Below are 16,989 nucleotides of genomic sequence, written 5' to 3'. Positions count from 1 at the left end.
AACTCCCTCCTTCACATCAGTGGGGATGTCTGATGGGCATCTACATGCACACGCCCAAGACCCGACTCTGTGTCTCTGCCCCGGACCCCTGTCCCCCACGCTCTTCCCCGTGTCAGGAAACGGCAGCCCTATCGCTCCTGTTCTTCAGACCGAAGTCCTCGATGTGCAGTCCGCCTGCAACCTCCGGGAGAATCGGAGCCCATGGCAACGCCCCTGGTTTCTGCAAAGCTTCCAGCTGGTCCCCCGCACTGCTCCCCAGCTCCTCCCACAGCCCGTTCTCAGCCCTGGAGCCAAAGCTGATCCTCCGAAGCCCAGCTCGGAAGTCGGATGGTGCTCAGAACTCCTCCTTCTTGAATAGGGAGAGCCTGGGTCTCACGCTGGCCCGTAGGCCTCCGCATCGACCCCCCCCACCCCCCTACCCTGACCCGGTCCCTCCCTTCCTGGCCCCTCATCTGCTCGAACATGCTGGACTCTCTCCCAACTCAGCGTCTTTGCGGTTGTTCTTCTCTCCTGGAACACCCTTCCCCTGACGTCCCCGCGGCTCCCTCCCCTTCGTCCCACCTTCAGGCCGGTGCTCCATGGCGGGGTCTTCTGGGGCCCCCTCTTCAAAACTGCCATCCTCCTCACCCCAGAACTCTCACCGCTATGGGCTTGATTGTTCTCCATAGGAGTCACTGTCTAATAAGACAGCTGATAATTTACTTATTGTTCTTGTATATTATCAAGCCCCCCTCCGCCCCACCAGAACACAAGCTGCATAAAGGCAGGTTCTTTTTCTCGTTCACTTCTGTACCTCTAGCCTGAACCGCCACCTGGCCCCCCGAGAACGCTGTGCACACATCTGTCAAAGGAACTCCAAGTGGGAAGCAAGTGGCATCTTCAGGGAGGCCAAGTAGCAGAGGAGGCTGAAGCCGGGCCGGGAGGGCAGGTGATGGAGACGCAGCGGAGAGCAGGCTGGCAGCGCCTTGTGCCGGAGTGGGTTCCCCCTTCATCCTTAGCCTCATGGGGAGTCCTCGATGCCTCTGGATGCAGGGAATGGTATGATCCTACTTGTGCGTACGTTCGTCTTCTGTGCGCAGCATGGAAACTCCATCTAAGGGGAACCAGACCCAACCCACCGGGCGGCCAATGGGATGACAGGGTGAGGAACAGAGAGATGGAACAGGGAGGGGCAGCTGGGAGGGGACAGAGGATGCCTGGCCCCCGCCGAGTCATCCATCAAATCCCAGCGGCAGCCCCCACCTGCTCTCCAACACTGTCCTTTTTTCTTCCTCGACTCCTCTCCACCGTCCACGTCCCCTTCCATCATATTCGACCCTGGGTTACTTTCCCTTTCACGCTAATTCCTCGTCACAGCACCCAGAGCTCTGCTGGGTTGAGTTTTCCTGTCTCTGCTCTCTGTGGAGACTGATGACCCCTCTCCCCTCAAAGGAAAGAAAGATGCGATTAAACCAGTTCTTTCAGCGCCTCCTTCACTGGGTTCCCCAAACTCTTTGGACCGCCCTCTGCTAGAGCACTTAGGGGGATTGCAATTGATTTGTCTGTCTCCTTCGTGGCCCTGAGCTCACTGGGGTGGGGACTGCGCCCCATTCGTCTCTGTGTGCCCAGTGCCTACTGCAGACCCTGGTACCCAGTAGGAATGCGGTGAATGTGTATTGAGTAAGCACGGCACGGCGGGGGGCGGGGGGCGGGGGGGGAGGGATGGGTAGTTTGGGCTGCACCCTAGTGTGGAGGGGTTTATGTGTCTGGAACTCCTGGACAACTAATCATACCAAGAGCAGTGGATGGCATTGCCTTCCCTGGCTCCATGCAGAAGTCATGTAAGTCTGCAGTGATGTATTTCACAGGAAAGGGGAATATGGATTACCCTGAAATTAATGAAACATACACAAAAAATTAATGGTATGAAAAATGGCTTATGAAAGCAGCAAATAGCTTCTATTGACCATATGCTATGCCATTCCCTGTCTCCTAAATCATCATAAACCATTGTTGCAACATTACGTACCTTTGGTAGGGAGCGGTTTTGAGCTCCTACTGGTATTTGCCCTCACTCTGCCTTCAGGCTCTTTCCTCACTGGTAGATGGCAGACGATGGCTGCTCCCAAGGGTCATCCTGAGGATGAGATGAAGAAACACCTCGAATAAGTTAAATTGCTGGAGAGATGTAAATGGCAATTTGGGGACTCTACTAACGCAATATTTAAGCTAATTTCATAGGTGGACCAAAAACTCCCTGAGAATGTTTTTTGACAAAGCTGATCTTAAGGCACAGAGTCTAACATGATTGTAGGTGCTCTCCTTAATCCAGGGAGAAAAAGAAAACTAAATAGATTCAAATCTTTAAAAGCAATCATTTCAACGTAATGGGCTAATTACAGATGATCCGAACCTAGTAAGAGCTCTCCATTACCCTACTTTGTCAGAGAACTAATTGTTGGTTCACAGTATGGTATCTAGAAACTTCTTATTTCTAATTTTTTTTATTTTTGGCTGTGCCTCGAGGCATTCGGGGCCTTAGTTCCCCGACCAGGGATCGAACCCGGGCCCCCTGCAGTGGACGCACGGAGTCTTAACCACTGGACCACCAGGGAAACCCCCGAAACTTCTTATTTCTAAAAGGGACAATTCAGATTGACCCCAGATCTTTGCTCCCATCCTGCCCCCAACACACACCCACTTCATCCATTCACCTGGATTCTCTGGACGCAGGCAGCCAAGGAAATCCTAGAGACCTTGGGACCTCTGGTCTTTATTGATACACAGCCTCCAACCCCCACGGGACCCTCAGCTCCAGAGGACGGACCTTTCTCTCCTCTGCTTCCTCATCCACAGCCCTGACATCACACACATCCCACACGCTGGGGGGTAAAGTCAGGGGCAGGGCGCTTTGGAGGCACCGGGAGAAAAGGGAGGTTAGAACCAGTATCCAGGGCTGTGTGTCTACTGAGCCCCCAGGTGAGGATGCAACCCAGGTGGGCGCCTTTCCTTACTGGGGGGCCAGCACTGACTCTCCAGACTGAACAGGGTCTGCCTGCTGGCTCCTCCCAGAAAGGAGGAAGCCACACCCTGGGGGGGCGCCCACCCTCGGCCGGCTCACTTCCAGCCTGAGTAGCCCCATCCCCTACTTGTGCTCACTGCAGCTGGGGGGCCTCAGGAGGATCACTAGGACTGCTGCCGTCCCCACCTGGGGAGGGCCCCACTGATGCTCGTGTACCTGTAGGCATCACCTGGCCTCTTCTGGAACCTGCTGTCACAGCCACCAGGGCCACCAGTTCCCAACACAGCCTGGGTCACCACCTCTCTGTCCCTCTCCACCTCTAACAGGAACCCAAAGACGATGGCTTCACAGCCCATGCCTGAACCCTGCCGGCATTCTCTGCTTTGAAGCTGCAGGGGCTGCATCAACAGAGAGCCCTGCCGGCTCCCCTGGCCGGGGCAGACCTTACGGGTCCATCAGGACAGAGCATGACCCCTCCAGGTGCACGCTGTAGGCAGCGCCTCTCCAGGCTGCTCCCTGGGGGCTGCGAGCACCCCAGCAGACCCTACACAGGACCCGGCTCCCATGCAGGGCCCCTCGCCCACCTGGACCCCACTCTTTTCCCCCACAGTCAGCTATGGTCCCGAGCCAGGCTCCTTGGGCTTCTGCAGACTTCCAGAGACCACCCCTCTGTACCAAGCATCAAACACGAATCCTTTCCCCTCCCCGCCCTCCTCCCCAAACGTGTCCACTTCCACATCCCAACAGCTTCCTTCAGCCTCAGGGTAGAGCCACCCTCCTGCTCGTGAAGCCAAATCCTCTGCTTTGCCCCCAGCCCACCTCCCTTTGCCCCTCTTTCTCAGTCCCTCAAATCTTCAGCTTCTCTTCTGTTCCAAAGACCACCCTCTTGTGACCCTTCAGCCCCTCAGAGGGCATCTTTTCTATTTGAGGCCATGTTTCTGGGAATAGTTGTCAACGCATATCGTCTTTCTCACCAGGACTCGGAAAATGCTCCCACAAAGTCACCAGCGTCCTGATGGAAACCTGACACCAGGGCAGCCGCTGGGCCATCATATAAACACACGTGGATGCCTGGATGGAAGGCAACTGCAGGCATCACGGCTGAGCTGGGTCCCCCCAAACTCACATATTGAAGTCCTCACCCCCAGGACCTCAGAATGTAACTGAACTTGAAGATAAGGTCCTTAAAGAAGTGATTAAGGTAAAATGAGGTCACTAGGGTGGGCCCTGATCCAACACGGCCGGGGTCCTTATAAGAAAAGAAGATCAGGACACAGACACACAGAGATGACCATGTGAGGACACAGGGAGAGGACAGCCATCTACATGCCAAGGAGGAGCCAGCCCTGCTGGCACCCAGATCTCTGACTTCCAGCCTCCAGAACTTGAGGGATTAAACCCCTGGAGTTTAAGCCACCTGTTCTGTGGACTTTGTTATGTGGCCCAAGCAGACTAATACCGTGGGCACTTTTCTCAACCCTTCAAAACCCACGTTTCGTTTTGGATAACCATTCTTCTCACTACTGCCTTCCAACCGAGGTCCTGACTCTCGCCCTCCTGCCCTCTGTGGCTGGGGACGCCAAACATGCTGACCTACCCGTGCTTCAGGTCCCCCATGGGGGGCTGTACCGGGAGGGTCACTCCGTTGTCCAGACCCCACGCTTTTGATGACCCCTCCACCCCAGCCACAGGGCAACTAGAGAGTGGCTGCTTTGCATAATGTGCCACAGACTGGTTCAGGAGTGGTCACCTGACCCATGCTGGGCCAATCAGAATGATTGTGGATTTGGGACCCAGGGAGACTGGGTCTCCCAGAGCTCTGCAGGTGATCTTAATTTCTGCCTTGAGGACAAATGCAAAAGCAGTGTGGTGGTCTGCGGTGCAGTAACGCTCAGAGAGGGCAGACCAAGCAAGAGAGCGCTAGGAGTCCTGTTTGTGTTGGTTAAAATGACCTCTCTCCAAACAGTTGTCTGTGGTCCTCATCCTTGTAGAGGATCATTACCTGGGCATGAAGCCTAAATGTGCAGAGCAATCGGCTTATCTCTGTGCCCATGAGTAGACCTGCCTCCTGCACTCTACACCAGGTAAGTGATACCACAGTCATCCACACCCTGAGACGGAACCTGGGGGCAGTCCCACCACATCTCCCTGTCTTGACCCCCATGGAACACTTAGCCAGGTCTGAAGACTGGATCTCACTTCAGGTGGACTTTAACTCTGTCTCCCTCCCTTTCTCAGCCACTCCTGGACCCATGGAGAACCTCCCGGCCTCTCACTGGATAATTGCAATGGCATTCTGTGTGGCCACCAGTGTCAGGTCTCTGCAGGTCTCTTCATGTCATCACCAGAGTGGTCCTGCTAACAGATGATGACCTCATTTCCTGCCGGAACCCTTCAAACTCCCCCCACCACCACCACCACCAAGTGAAAATAGCTCTAGAGCCATAGCATGGCATCCTGCCCACCTCACCGGCCACCCTAGCCCCATTTCCCACTCTCCCAAACCCCTTTAAACAGCAGCAAACCCAATCATTTGGAGCTCTCCATAAGCTCCATCTCGAAACTGCCCCTAATATCTTCCTACTATTCCCTCTCCCCTAAAATGCTCTTTTCCACTTTATTCACTAGGCTAATTTCAAGCTAATCCTAAAATATTTTACTCAAATGTCACTTCCTTCAGGAAGCCTTTCTTATCTCTTAACAACAATTCTGTTTTGTTAAACACTTACATGCCTAAGTGCCCAGGCATAGTCATTGCATTATTGCTGATGATAGAAACTAAAACTGGAGACAATAAAAGTGCCACCATTTGTGGACTGATTAGGAAAAGCATCATGGTGCGTATAGTGGCATAGCACGCAGCCATTGCAAAGAATGTGGCAGAATACGTTACATGCTTGTAAAACCAATAGAACTAAAACTAAAAAGTAATCCCTCCAAATCAAAAGCAAAATGAAACAAAAAATGTAACTGTGTACCCAACTGGTACTCAGTCACAGAGAGAGAAATTATTTCAATGAATTTAGAGCACAGTTATTATTAGTCTTGATAGACAGATGATACAAAGATATAGATATATATTTAGAAAATCCTCATTTGGTGACCATTATAATAATAATTGATTCAGGCGACGGTCATCAACAGATGTTTGATAAAGCTAAAGGGTGAAATTTGAAAAATAACAGGATATTTACATAAATTCAAAGCATCTCTCCACAAGATACTTGTGAATTACAAAGGGGACAATTGTAGCTCTCCCAGGGAGAAAGCTGACTGACCCCACCTTGACCAGGAAATCAAAGCGCACCTCCCAGGAGACAAGCCCACCCCACATGCCTCCTGAGTCTATGCACTGAGAGGGACACAGCATTGTCTTTGTTTGTTTCTGCCATAACTGCATAAACTGAGTTGGATCTTTAGGAAGTATCAGACAAATACAAAAAGGGGGAATACGTCACAAAATCATAATCCAAACATACCATGTCATGAAAGACTAAGGTGGACGGAGTCAGGTTTCCAGGTTAGAGGGGCCACAGAGTGCAGCCCAGGGATGGGGGGTTTGTTTTGCTGTACAGACCCCAGTGGGACATTTGACAAACTCTGAATCACATCAGCAGAAAAGACAGACATCTTTTTCCACTGCTGACATTCTGACTTTTACAACTGTAGGAATGAAAGAAAACGCTGTTGTTTTTAGGAAATACACGCTGAAGTTTTGAAGCTAAAGGAGCATCAATCTATACCTTACTCTCAAATAGTTCAGAAAAAGCACAACACATCCAGAGAGCATGGTAAATACACTATAGGAAAGAATTCAGCAAAATTCAAGATACATGAAAGTGTCTAGGACAAGCAATAGATAAAGTGTAAGGGAAAAAAGAGGGAGAGCAAACACCTAGATTAAAAGAGATAAAGAGGCATCCTGACCAATGCAATGTCTGAATTTGTCTTGGTTCATAAGTCAAAGAAATAGGAAAATAAAAATAATGATACAAACAGGGAAATTTGAATAATGGTTGTCTTATCACCTTACGGAATCATTGTCAAATGACTCAGATATAATACAGCACTGGATCTTTTCAAGACAGATACTCAACTATTTATTAAAGAAAGGAGATGATGTCTGGAATTTGCCTCACGGCAATTCTGTCAGGGTGGGAAGTGGGCGAGATGGACCCTGGTAATTATAGAAGCTGGGTGATGGGTACGTGGAGGTTCAGTGTAACACACTTTTTACTCTTCTATGTGCTTGGAAATTTCCATAATACAGAACTTAAAAAATAATGAGGGAGATCTTTATGTGCTGATGTGGAAAAAATGTATAAGGCACATGAAGTGTGAACAAGGTGAATTTTATATGCAAAATGACTCCTTTTCTGTAAAAAGATGGATGGATGAATGGATAGATAGATAGATAGACTATAGATAATAGGTAGATGATAGGATGGATAGATATACTATAAATCTTCAGTTTCTTGAATTATACAAATTATGTTATATATATATTACTTAATTTATATAACATATATATTATTTATATAATGTAATATATACATATATGCTTGCGGGGGCCTGGAAACTTCCCAGAAAGGTACTATTAGCAGTTGTTACTTCTGAAGACCAGAGGTGAGGGGAAAGGGGACTTTTTTTTTGACACGCCCTTCTGCACTATTAGTATATTTTCCATGACAGGTAGTAATTTAACAATTTAAAACCAATTTACTTTTCAAAATAACGACAGTATTTTTAAAAACTGGGGAAGTTTAGGTATCCTACAATGGGAGACCGATTAAATACATTAAAATGAAAGAAGACACGTGAACATTCTGACTCAGTCTTGTAATGAATGATGCGGATATAGTTTAATGGTCACTGAAAGATGTGAAGTGAATAAAAAGACAGGTTGGAAAATGCTGTGTGTGACCAGGTCCCCGTATCAACACACATCCGGGTCTGTGTGCCAAAATGATCGTTTCCAGCTAGGGGCTTAAGAGGAATATCTCTTTCCTTTTTATCTACCTGTAATTTCGAAAGGTTCCTCAACGAATACACACTAATTCTGACATTAAAAAGTTAAAGCTGCACACGATCTGTTGATGTTACGTTTTCTCCCCCACTCCCTGGGAACACGAATGGTGCCCAAATCCCCTACCCCTGACACTGTGCCTGGCAGAATCAGGGCTTGGCAAACATCTGCCAATCTGAATTGAACTGGCTTGTCCAAATCAGTGAAGTCTGGACATGTGCATAGTCTGGTGGACATACAGCGTGTTCCTAATGAACTAGGCCATCTGCTTCTCCCGAACAAGCCACATGGCCCGTCTAAACATCTAGTGATGGGTATCTGCATATGAGAGACGGAGCTGCGTTTTGGGATGAAGTATTGCATAGATGAGGGCCTCCAGGAGCCCACATAAAGGGGGTGGGCACAGTGAAGAAATAAATAACAGCTAGAACAGAGGCAAACATGTGGAGAAGGAGCCAAGGAAGCCCCTACATGGGGAGGTGGGGGAGCACTTCCTTGGGGAGGGGAGCTGTTGGCCATCCAAGCACAGCTCCCAGGGGAAGCAAGGATGTACCCTGGCAGCTTGTGGAGTCAAGTCAGCAAGTGTTGCTCTCTGTGCCGGCCCCACAAATCACCACGAACTGAGCAGCTCAAAACTACAGCAACAGATTCTCTCCCAGTCCTGAAGCCCAGGAGCCTGAGATCAAAGTGTCAGCAGGCCGAGCTCCTTCAGAGGCTCAAAGGGAGGGTCTTTCCTGCCTCTTCCAGCTGCTGGGGGCTGCAGGCGCCCCTTGGGTTGTGGCCACCTCCCTCCAGCCTCCGCTTCCTCCATACGGCCTCTGTCTCCCATAAGGACTTTCTCATTGGATTGAGGACCCACCCTAATCCAGCACGATCGCATCTCAGTCCTTCACTTAATTACACCTGCAAATACCCTATTTCCAAATAAGGTCGCTTACCAAGGCTTCACGTAGACATGAACTTCAGGGGGGCTCTATTCAAATGCCTCCATCAAGGCTCCATGACAAGGACGCATTGCCAAGATGAGCAGGTGACGGTAAGCACAGCTGTGACACTAAGCAGACACGAAGGCAGAACTGGGCTCCAGGAGTGAGGGTCAGAGCAGCGAAGGACTGCGGACACAGAGGCGATACTGCCCTGGGCTCCCTCCAGAGGCGCCGAGGGGAGGAGGGACGGCGGACCCCCTCAGGACTCCCAGAGTGTGCTCTGCGTGTGGTTGCCCATCGACATTGGCTGGAAGGATCTAGCAAGAACTACAGCAGCTGCCCTGAGGGCCAGCACCAAGGAAGCCGGAGAGCTGGTCTGCAGGGGCAGCTGAACCCACAGAGTGGAGTCTGTTTAGGAACGAGCCCCATCAGCCTCCTCCAGACCACAGGAGGCCCCCGGAGTCACCTGTGTGATGACACAACTCTGAGCAAAGCATCTCATCTCTCTGAGCCTCTGTCTCCTCAAGAGTAAAACAGACAAAACCCGTGCCTTAGAGAGCTCTGGTGAGAATGGAACAATGTGACTTTGGAAAGCCTGTAAAACACGCATCAACAAACAGGAGGAGGCCTCATCATAATCATTATCTTTGTTCTCGTCCGTGTCCTGGGTTGACCATTTGTCCATCTTTCCACTCTCTGATGGGCAGGAAACTGATTTAGAATTATAACCAGTTGGTGAGTTTGTAGCATAATTGGAACCCTCATACACTGCCAGCACGTATGTAAATTGGTACAATCACTTTGGAAAACCCTTTGGCGGTTGCTCAAAAAAGTGAACACCCAGCAGTTCCACTCTTGGGTATATACTCAAGACAGGTGAAAACTTATGTCTATACAAAATCTTGGACACAGATGTTCATAGCAGCATTATTCATAATAACGAAAAAGTGGGAACAACCTAAAAGTTCATCAACTAATGAATGGATAAATAATGTGGTGGATTCATACAAAGGACTAAAAATAAAAAGAATTATAATCAATTAATGTGGTTTTTGAAAGTCGTTTTACCTCCTTACAACGAGAAGCATAAATCCTTGGGGTTGTGCAAACCACTGGAGCTCAGTATGAATTGTTTCATCCTGGTTGAAGGGGGCCGCAGGGGATCCTCTGGTGGGTGTTCACCTATGTTGTTGCCAGAAGCCCAGCAAATCTCTGTTCTACGCAGCCAAGAAGTGGGGATGTTCTAAGAAGGCAAAAGCTGATGGAAGAGGAGCAGCCAATAGTTCTAGACGGTGGTCAGGCCTGGCTGCCCTTGAAGGGGACTCTGGGGCATTGGTCATTGTGGCGAGTCCTTCTCTGGATACTTCTCTTCCTTGACTGAACCCTTTTCTCACCCTGAAGACAGTGAGCCCCCGCCCCCACCCCCACCACCCTCTGGTGGTGGTTCCTGGAACCACCACCAGAACAGGAACAGGACTTGTGGCCGCCACAGCAAGGAGGGCACATGATGGCCGGGCGACCCCTTTCCTGGCCTCAGTGAAGACTTCACCGGTGGGTCTTCAAAGTTGTTTTCCTCCAGGTGTTGGACTGGCAGATTAGAGTCAATGTCTATTTGCTGCTGTGCATTTCAGCGATCACAAGGTGTTACTGATTGGCAAATTCAAACACATATTGTCCTTAATTCGAGGTTAATTATATATAACATTTCAGAGGAGGTAATCTCATTAATTTTGATTTGCTTCTAACAGTATTAAAGCACGCAGTGGAAGACGGACTCGATTAGAATGGAGCGCACGGGGAGAAACCCGGCTTTCCCAGCAGCATCCCAGTTATGGGCACTTTATCAGCCAGGGCTAGCCAGGAAGGTTGCTGGTGGTGGAACTTCTCCAAAGAAGAAGCTCCCCGACGATGGGTGGATCTGCTTGAGGGGCATGTCCCCAGCTCCGTGCCTGGTGGACATCCGATGTTTCATAAACTTCGGTCGGATGAATAAATGAATGAATGGGAGGTCCCAGTGGGATAGTCATGGTAGATGTGGAGGGAGCTATGGTGATCTGCATCCTTCTTTCACGCCTTGATTCAACCAAAAGAAAAGCACAGAGCACCGCCCATGAGTCAGGTGCCCCGGGAGGGAATCAGCAAACGCAAAAGTGAGTGAATAAGCAGGACCTCAGGTGCAGGTGATGCCGTCAAAGTGTCGATAGAACAGGAGACACTTTGGGGCTGGACGGATCGGGACAGGTCAGCCACCTAGTGGGGGGAGGCCCTGGAGGAGGGGCTGGCCATGCCAAGGGCTCGCTGGGGGGGCACAGAGCCCAGGCTCACTTGCCTCACTTTGAAGTGAGCAAAGTCCTGGGGTGACACCAGAGTGGGTGGGACCCAGTGTGCCAGCGAGGGCCCCCCAGGAGGCTCAAACAGCTGTGCCAATATCCAGCCAGAATCCTTACTTTGGTTGTTTGTGGGAAGGGGAGTGAGTACACAGAAGGGGCCAATGCATGTGTTATGATTTAGTTATTTACTATAAAAAGTATGATTTATTTATTTACTATATATATGATCTATTTATTTACTATAAAAAGATGTTAAATGTTTAAAATTGTAAAATAGCTCAGAAACATCAAAGAGCAGAGTCAGGTGAGCTTTTTTTTCCAGAAAATTCTAAGTCCACCCTCCTATAAAGAGCCAAACTTGGAACCCCTGTGTGAATAGAGGCTGCCCTGCTCTAATAATAATGCTCTCATAAGCATCCTTTTTTTCCCCAGAAAAAAAAAAAGTTTCCACATTTATGTTATTTCCACCGGGTGTGAACACTTTTACAGCTTTTGTTACTTGCTGCCGAATCATTTTCTGAGCAAATGGCACGATTTATGACACTACCAGCAACAAATGACTGCCAATTTCACCACACCGTCCTCCATGAGAGACGGTTCTGCTAATTTCAGAGTTACTTTCTGCTTTTAAGCAAAGTTGCAGTCAACTTCCTTCTTCCCTGCTTTCCTTCCTCCCCACCTCCCTCCCTTCCATAGCCGGTTACCAGGCAACCAAAGGCTGCAAAGGAGAGGCTGAGGCTCAGACAGCAAAGGGCAAGGTGGGTCCAGAAGCCTTGGGGAGGGGCAGGGCTCTCTCCTCTGAGCCTCTCCTGCCACATCAGGGACTAGAGTTTGTAATTCAAGAGCCACTGATGCATTTGAATTAGGAGGGTGTCTTAGTCCATTCCAGCTGCTAAAACAAAATAGCATAGACTCAGTGGCTTATAAACAACAGACATTTATTTCTCACGGTTCTAGAGGCTGGAAGTCCAATATGAAAGTGCCAGCAGATTCCGTGTCTGATGGGAGCCAGCTTCCTGGTTCATAGATGGTCATCTATTCCCTGTGTCCTCACATGACAGAAAGGGTGAGGGAGTTCTCTGGGGCCACTTTTATAAGGACACTAATCCCATTTAGGAGGGCTCCACCCTCATGACCTCATCACCTACCAAAGGCCCCACTTCCTAATATCACCACCTGGGGGTTAGGTTACAACACATGGATTTGAGAGGGACACATTCAGCCCGTAACAGAGGGTGGCTCAGTTAGATTTCATTTTGAAGGCATTTCTGTGACTTTCAGGCCCAGAGCATATAGAGGGACCCCACATCAGACCCCGCTCAGTGAGGAGGTGCCTTGGACTGAGCCAGGGGTGCTGGAAATAGAAGGGGTGCCTCTGGGAGACGAGGTTGAGCCAGGTGGACAGACACCGGGGGTCAGGAAGTGTCTGGAGACCTGAGGGCCTCTGGGGACAGGTGTGCACAGCTGGGGGACAGGTGAGACACCCCGGAGAGGAGGATGCAGGGAGAAGATGACAAGTTCAACATGCCCAGTCACCCTCTCTCCCCGCCTCTGCCCAGCCGGCTTCTCTGCAAAAATGTCTATCCCACACCAGCTCTCTCCCCCCCGGGGACCCAGAAAGGGCGATCGAGCTGGGAGGGGACATTGTGCTCCCCATCTTACCTCCTTGTAGCACTGACTCTGGGCTGCATGTAAACAAAGTGTTTCCGACCATGAGAACTAAGACATCAAGGCTAGGCGCTGAAATTGTTTGGAAAGGAAACTGGACAGACAGGCTCACTGAGTGGCTGGGGAATTCCACAGGATGGGCAGCCATAATGAGCAGCTTTAAATCTTTATTCTAAAAAGCACACCCAACCACGAACAAATCCCATCTGGTGACAGCGAAGGGAAGACAAACAGGGAGTAGAAAATTAAATACCAATCAAGTTATTTGATTTGGGGTATATATTTGTGACGAGAGAACTAAATCATATATTGATCTCAAATAGGAGCAAATTCAAGTTGTGTGTGTGTGTGTGTGTGTGTATTTTTTTTTTCAAGGTACAAAATACTTTGGAGCCTCAACTAGAAGAAAAAGACGCAAATAGAGGAAGCAGTGATTGTTGACTCTGAATTAGAATGGCCCCTTGGTATTTGAATTGATTGGATAGATTTTGCACTTTATTTTGTTGGAAGGAAGTTCATTTCATGCCTTTGCCAGTGCAACCAGCTCAGACAGATCCAGAAGATTCCTGGGTGGGAGGGAGTTCTTCCTGAGGCCTCCACCTTCGAATCAGGTAGGTCAGATGGAGGCGGAACGTGGGGGATGCCTCAGCTCTGCCTGCAGTTTCTTGGAAGGTTCCATTGAAAAGGCTACAGCTGGTCTTGACCTGGAAGGATAAATAAGCATCCGCCAGGAAGAGGACAGTGAAGGGGTCCCAAGCAGAGGGGACAGCCAAAGCAGAAGGATGGCTTGGGAAAGAGATTTGGAGGGAGACGGAGCATGGAGAACTGATGTAGAAAGTTAAGTTATGGCCAGCCTACAGAGGGCTCTCAGCGTCATTCAGAGGATGTCAGAGTTCACCCATTTCTTCCAAATGCTTGCTTTTGTAGACACTGGGTGGACTTCTGTGAATATGGTTTCTGCCTTATGGATTCAAAGTCCAATGAGGGGGAGCATATGTTAAGAATGTATCACCCATATACATATAAAATGATGAATTGTGTAAGTGTATGAAGGAAAAGAGCTGGGTGCTGTGCAGAAAAATACAGAAGGGGTGTCTCTCGAGTTGGGGGTCAGGGCTGAAATGAGAACCAGGCACGGGTGAGAGTTCCCAGCAAGGCAGAGGGCGGTGGGTATCGGGCAGGGGAAGGTCGAGGAACAGAGGGAAAGGTATGAAATTAGATTAAAAGGTAGATTTTTATTTCCACAAACAACAGCCTTTAGGGAGAAAGGCAGAGCCCAAGTGGGCATGGAATTATGATTTCAGTAGATTTATTAATCACAAAATTACATTCACTCTAGCTACTAAAGCCAATTACAAAGCTACAGTAATTAAGAGTAAGATGTTAGCATCAGGATAGAAAAAAAAAAAAAAACCACAGGGAACAAAAGAGAGAAAAGGTGAGGGTGGAAATTATGATAAAGGTGATGTTTCAAATCCAAGGGGAAAGGGAAGGCTTTTCTTCCAATCAATATAATTAGTATAATTAGTTAGCCATTTGTGAAAATATTGAGATAGATCTCTCTTTAACACTTACACCAAAAGAGATCCCAGATGAATTTAAGATCTAAAATATTTTTAAACACTTAATCTGTAAGGCAATATTTACTTTTATAATCTATGAAGCAATTATACTTTATAATCACTGGGTGAGGAAAGCTTTTCTGCTCTTGTCTCTACTGGCAACAGATCAGTAATTTGACTACAGGACAATAAAAAATACATAAGGAAAATAAAGGCCATTAACAACTTTAAAAGCAAATGAACTGGTAGACAAAAAGTTATTTTTCTTAACATTTGAAGGGCTCTTACAAATCAGGCATAACAAAGACAGCTCCAATAGGAGAAAAATGGACCACAGATTTGAATATAGGAAAATATATTCAGGCCCAGGAGAAGTCACATAATTACAGGGTAAAACAAGACACACATGTGCGTTGGATTGGCCAAGGTTTCCGGAATCCTCTCTCCAGTGCTGAGTGGCCATGGGCATGCATGCATGTGTGCTCCTGAGCAGAGAGGCTGCTTCCTGGCACAGGATCTCTCAAGAGCCACTTGGCAAAGGTACCAGAATCCCTGAAAACGGGCACCTCCTTCGACTTGCCAGCGCCTTCTCTAGGGATTTCACCCAGTAAATAAGTGATTAACGTGCATGTGCAAGAGTGCTTATCAGAGCAACTCTTACGATAATGAGTTAAAAATAATCTAAATACAGGATGTGTTACATTTATCTTGACGAGTCTTTCATACAAGGCAATACTATGCACGTACTAGAAATAATCACGTGAGAGATGTTTATAACATAGAGGGCTTTTCAAATCTGCTTATGAAACAATATAGCGTGCACCACTGTTGTTGAAAAAATTCTCTCTCCCTCTCTCCCTCTCTATCTACCTATCATCTATCTATCTCATCTTTTTTTTCTTTTCCTTCGTTTTTCCTCTTTTTTTGGGGGGGGTGGTGTTATTTTATTTTATTTTTAACCCTTCTTTTATTGAAGTATAGTTAATTTATAACGTTATGTTAGTTTCAGACGTACAACAAAGTGATTCAGATATATATATATTTATATATAGTTTTTCAGATTATTTTCCATTATAGGTTAGTACAAGATATTGAATATAGTTCCCTGTGCTGTACAGTAAGTCCTTGTTGTTTATCTCTTTTATATATAGTAGTTTGTATCTGTTAATCCCAAACTCCTAATTTATCCTTCCCCCACCCCATTTCCCCTTTGGTAACCATAAGTTTGTTTTCTATGTCTGTGAGACTGTTTCTTTTTTGTAAATAAGTTCATTTATATTAATATTTTTAGATTCCACATATAAGTGATATCCTATGGTATTTGTCTTTCTCTGTCTGACTTACTTCGTCACTTAGTATGACCATCTCTAGGTCCATCCATGGTGACATTTTATTCTTTTTTATGGCTGAGTAATATTCCATTGTATATATGTACCACATCTTCTTTATCCATTCCTCTGTCGATGGACATTTAGGTTGCTTCCATGTTCGGCTATTGTGAATACTGCAGCTATGAACGTTGGGGTCTATCTCACGTTACCTAAATATTAATAGATACTTCAAAATGTATCTGGTAAGATACACAACAACCAACTCCTGTCCTTAGAGATAGTGACGTTGGGGTTGACTTTGCTTTCTTCTTTAGACTTTTCTCTGGTTAGCATAAAATACTTTGAGAATTTGGGGAAAGATTAAGATTAAGTCCGACTTGAACCCTTGCCCTTCTTCACCTCACACCGTCACCACCACCCCTGCCTGTAATGAAGCAAGACCACCCTGGCTCGCCTGGGGCCAAGGTGTCTGAGGCACTCATTAGGATGTGCAGCTTTTAGGGACAATGAAAGGGCAGTTTAGAAAGTTCCAACCCTCCCAGGAATTCACCAGACACTTGTGGAAAGGTGAGTGACAGCCTCTCCTCCCCCTACCAACTCGCAGGGTTGATTTCAAATGCAGACCAGTCAATAGAATTGCCAGCTTCTACAAAGAGCCCCATTATAAATGCCAGTTGCTGGGACCCTGAGGGGATGTGCCTTCCATGGGGTCCTTGTCAACTCCGGCTGAGCTGATGGAAGGCCCTTGAATTTGTTCAGGGAAGAGCAAATCAGTAAGGTGAAATCAGAATTCCCCGGACACTGGGGAGGGTGGCTCACGGCACGTGGCTTACAAAACAAAAGGCCTCCTGTCTGCATGTGGCTTTAGGGCTCCCGGAGTTGTGTCCAAACACTTCATTCCATTTGGTCCCCACCATAAGTGCTGGAGTGACTGCTTGTCACAAGGAAGGACCAAGGAAATGCCACGTTTTGTAAGGAAAATGAAAATCCAGTGGCTCCAAGGTTGACACTGAACAGAGTGTCCAGGTACAGACAGTGGAGAGACCTGTGGCCCAGATGCGTCTCCAAGATTCTCCCCTTCTGGGGCCTCCCACTGGGTCCAATAAAGCCGATATGATGGCCTGGAGATGCTGACCCCTCCAGCC

Source organism: Eschrichtius robustus, chromosome 13 (genome assembly GCF_028021215.1).
Source record: "Eschrichtius robustus isolate mEscRob2 chromosome 13, mEscRob2.pri, whole genome shotgun sequence".
Classification (NCBI taxonomy): domain Eukaryota; kingdom Metazoa; phylum Chordata; class Mammalia; order Artiodactyla; family Eschrichtiidae; genus Eschrichtius; species Eschrichtius robustus.
This window is presented reverse-complemented; position numbering follows the sequence as displayed.